This window comes from Pinus tabuliformis, chromosome 7 (assembly GCF_031772625.1).
Source record: "Pinus tabuliformis cultivar Carrire ecotype Pingquan chromosome 7, CPIR1, whole genome shotgun sequence".
NCBI lineage: Eukaryota > Viridiplantae > Streptophyta > Pinopsida > Pinales > Pinaceae > Pinus > Pinus tabuliformis.
The window spans coordinates 678,052,702-678,057,518 of record NC_142293.1 but is presented as its reverse complement, the minus strand read 5'-3'; the positions used below and the strand labels follow the sequence as shown (position 1 = coordinate 678,057,518).

General features: G+C 35.9%; 1 non-coding gene across 1 annotated transcript; it reads right to left on the bottom strand.

Moving 5' to 3' along the window:
* Positions 1–1,149: 1,149 nt before the first annotated feature.
* TRNAV-UAC (transfer RNA valine (anticodon UAC)) lies at positions 1,150–1,221 on the bottom strand. The gene has a single exon. It is a non-coding gene; the product is annotated as a tRNA-Val (tRNA).
* Between the last annotated feature and the right edge of the window lie 3,596 nt (positions 1,222–4,817).

Sequence of the window (4,817 nt, the reverse complement as noted above, 5' to 3'; positions counted from 1 at the left end):
AAGGAAAATCAACATGAAGTCTATGTGGGGACATGCAACAGTTCTCCATTAATTGAGGAATTTATCCATTAGTTAAAGAGATAAGGATGAGTTGTAATATTCAGTTGTAATTAGTTTACTTAGTTAACTGAGTCAAGTCCAGTTACATTATTTCAAACAATTTGTTGAATTAATGTAAGTTCAGTTAGTCAATGCTTGCATGCATGTAACTACTGCACTTCAAATAATTGAGTATTCTCTCATAAATAACTCATGCATGTCAGTTCAAACAAAGACCCAGTTGAGATCAGATGGAGGGGTAGTGTAATATCACACTACAAGAAAAAAGGACATTGGTGAGGGGCGAGAAATGTCACCATAAGCTCATTGGTGATGGTCAAAAGAGAATTCGTCACCAAAGATGGCATCGCCAAAAGTATAGGTGTTGTAGTGACATACAAAGTCCATCACCAATAATGATTTATAATGAGGGATAACGACCGTCACCATTTCATATGAGCGATGGTGACGGACCATAGCCTCCATCACCAAAAATTGAACATCACCAAAGGTGGCGTCGCCAAAAGTATAGGTGTTGTAGTGACATTCAAAGTTCGTCACCAATAATGATTTTTAATGATGGATAGCAACCGTCACCATTTCATATGAGCAATGGTGATGGACCATAGCCTCGGTCACCAAAGGTGGCATCGCCAAAAGTATAGGTGTTATGGTGACATTCAAGGTCCGTCACGAATATTGATTATAATGATGGATAGTGACCATCACCATTTCATATGAACAACAATGATTTATTATGATGGATCTTTAATGGTCATCACTATTGGTGCATATATATGGTGACGTTTGTTGATTGTCACCAAAAGCCACATTTCCAGAAGCATAGGTGTTGTGGTGACATTCAAGGTCCATCACGAATAATGGCTATAATGACGGACAATAACCGTCACCATTTCATATCAAAAACAACGATTTATGGTTACATACCTTTGAGGGTCGTCACTATTGATGCATATATATGGTGGCATTCGTTGACCGTCACCATTTCATACTTTTGGTGAGGTTCGAAAAATGTCACCAAAGCTCATTGGTGATGGTAAAAAGAGCCTCCGTCATAAAAAATTGATCATTGCCATTCCATATGGATGTTAGGGCACGATGGAATCGAACCACCAACCTCCTGCTTGTAAAGCAGGTGCTCTTCCATTGAGCTAGCACCCTTTAAAAAATTATACTTTTAAAAATTAGACCTTGAAACTTCATAAATTGTAAATTCTACAACTTTCAATAAATTAAAGTCTCGGCAATATTTTACTAAACAAGCAAAGCAACATTGAAGCTACAGGTCCCTACCTAATGGTTATTGAAGTTATGAAAAGTGGGTGGAGGGAAAAATAGTTATGTATAAGAGAATCAATATGTTGAGTTGAATACTCAATTAGAAGTGAAACTCTGAAGACATTTATAACCTATAAATGACCTATAACTAGAAAATGCACCAAATATTGCAAAGGAAATGTCATAAGTGGATAGCATATGGAAGAAGAGGAGGCAGGGACTTAGAACCCTTGTACATCTTGGCATGCCTTAGCACTTGGCACATATTAGCTTGTTTGACATGTCTTTGTACTATCTAGAACATGTTAGCATGCCCTAGCATTCCCTAACACACCTTGCCAGTCATGACCTCACAACTAGCATTACATTTTTCCATGACTTGGGAACCTTTCATTCAATAGAACACCTTGGCACTCCCTAGTTGTCATGCCCTCTGTTATCCTCCACAATGTCCCAGGCTGATGAGGAGACTGATGGAGGTAACCACAAACCAAGATTTTAGTTTGGTAGATAGCCCTACCAAACCAAAGAGGGATCTCTCTATGAAATCACAGCCAAGAGATGAATAGAATGTAAAGGATTTTAGGCTAGATGACTAGGCTTAGGTGGATTTTTGGAAAATTTAGGGACTTGGAACTTTGTCCACCAGTGTCTTGTCTGGCAGGGATTTTGTCAAGGAGGCAGGAACTTGGAACTCTATCTAGGATAAAGCACCTAACATGCATGACAGAAGCACCCTAGAATAGAGTACCTCCTACCTAGAAGATTGTCCCCTGCTCAAAACATAGAACCCTTCTCTACTGTGCACTTTTCTTAAAGATAAATCTGTGCATAAAATAGTACTAAGAAAAACACCTAAATTAAGAAAAGTGAGCATCTAAGTCAAACTATAAAATTAGACTAAATATGGCTCTATATAAGTTTGGGAAACACTAGACATGCATGCTTGCATACAACAACCATAAGATGCCTAAAATCGATGCTCTTCTTTCATCGTTGTTATACCCTCACAACGAAACTGGAACATGTAGCATGTACCCCAAGGCTGTATGCATCTGCTGAAGGTGTAGATTGAAAGGATCTGTTGAGATGAAGAACTATTGAAGGAGAAACACCTTCAAAACAACAGATAAATTATACTATGAATTCAACCCATTTGCACATAGACCAAGGCTGCTACTAGGTACACTTCTCCGCTGAATGGAAACTGCAATGTATTGTAGTGCTGCTGAAGAAAAGCCACCTTTAGTGCAACACGGATAAAACTCTAATAGATATTGTCATTGTGGCCTCGGTTGTAGATCATCTCATCAATATAGGTAACAACTTTGATAATTGAAAAACCAAAAGGTGAGCTACATAGATGATTTGAAATGACAGATTTGGGCATACTTTATTATTGTTTAGGAGTGTTAGTATAGAAAATGCAAGGTACCCTGTTGCATCTTTATGTCACAGGCCAAGGATGTGAAGAAATACATAGAATATTAAATAGCATGGTATAAGTCGATTGCAGGTTCTTTTGAAATAGGAATGGAATTCTCCTTGTGCAGGTTCTAATCTAGTGGGTATAACTTTAAATAAGAATCTAATATTTATGGGGTTGGAATTGTCTCACAATTCATGAAAAGTCCCAAATTTGTTCACTAGAAAGAAGAAGAGCGATTCGTTAGGTTTACAGAAGGTAACACCCTATTCGCAAGAAGATAACTTGAAATTAGTCGAGCATATTATTTCCCGTCTTCTTGTACATGTGTAACCACATCCAAAGACTTAATAACAACTCTAGTAAATTTTATAGATGTGAAGCACTTCAATGCACTTTATTACATTGTTAATGAATGAATTTCTTTTGAGGTTGTTGAATTCTACAATAAGACATGGAAGTGTTTAGAGAATATGTCTAATGACAAGTTAATATTTTGATAGTTTATACTAACAAGGGAGCATGAACCACACCAATAAGAATAAACATACCAGTGACCCAACATGATCTCTTCCTGTTTTTGCTATTTCTTCTGATGCTTTCCTTTGATGCTCGAGATATTCCTTCAATAAAGGCACAAGTGGAAATTTTTCTACAAGTCCAAATGCAAAGACAAATTGTAAATAATCCATTTTCTTTTGACTGCGCAATATTTCCACAACATCTGCAAGAAACAATACCAAACATGCCATGCAGGACCACAATCAACCAATTAGAAGCCCATAAAGTCTTGAAACAACTTGTATAAACCACAACTTTGTAAGAAATTTCAAAATAATTTAGAGCACAAGAGTTGGAAAGTTCAAGAATCCTTTCTGCTGAAGGCATATTAAGCATAATAATCATCTATGTATGAAGAATTAAATCATCATCCAACTAGTAAACATACCTTTCTACTTAAGGCATATTAAGCATAATAATCATCTATGTCTAAAGAATTAAATCATCAGCCAACTAGTAAACAAACCTTTCTGTTGAAGGCATACTAACCATAATAATCATCTGTTAGAAGGATGAAATCATTAGAGAAGGAGTATTTCTACATAAAAATACACAACAACTTGTAAACAATTAAACAAGGACAGAAACCTTTGCAAGTAAACTCAGCCTCACGCTTGACAAGGAGTAGATTAACATTAATTTGATCTTAGGAATTAGATGCATAGTTTGAAAAAAGATTTATACGGATTTTGACAACTAGCCTTGAGTCATTGACATACCTTTAATAGTGTCCTTTAATCCATCTATAAAGACTGCAACTTCAGCGACCTCTATCAATATGTTGCTTAACATTAATAACTTTCAAAATTTTGTGACTTATCCTTTCAGATTTCAGATATCTTTACTTCATTTTTTACTTGAGATATTCTTCTTTTGACACTCTGTTACATTGACAATTCCCGCTCTGTGAAATCTATTTATAAAAGTACCATGTGCCATAGAAATTTATTTGACTCTAAGGAGCTCAACTGGTTTGTTCCAAAGTGACATGCTGAGGATGTGAAGCTATTGTACATACATTTTGAAGTCACATGGAGATAGGGAATTCATTTTGGATTGAGTAATTCAGTTATTATTGTTATAATTTAACCACACAGTTTGTACATAGTTTGGCACCTGTTTTCTTAATTTTTTCCCTTTCATATCATCTGGTTTCATTTACATTTTTGTAGATTTTCTGTTCAAATATTTACACCAATGTTATATCGTAGTTCCTTCACCATCAAATATCATGTGGTAAACTGAAAGACTGAAACATGAACAACTAACTTTTTATAAGTAAATCTCTAACTATAAGAAGGGGAATATAATTCAAAAAAATAGAGACACGATAAGAAAAAATATGTAGGGATGAACTCTTAGATACCTCTCGCCTCCATATGTGACTCATTTGTTGGTCGAGTGAAAGGTGTTGAGTTGATGGGAATGGAGAATTGTTTGATCCCCTTCGTGAGAGTTAATGCACACTGTCATTGGCAGTTTCCCTGCTACA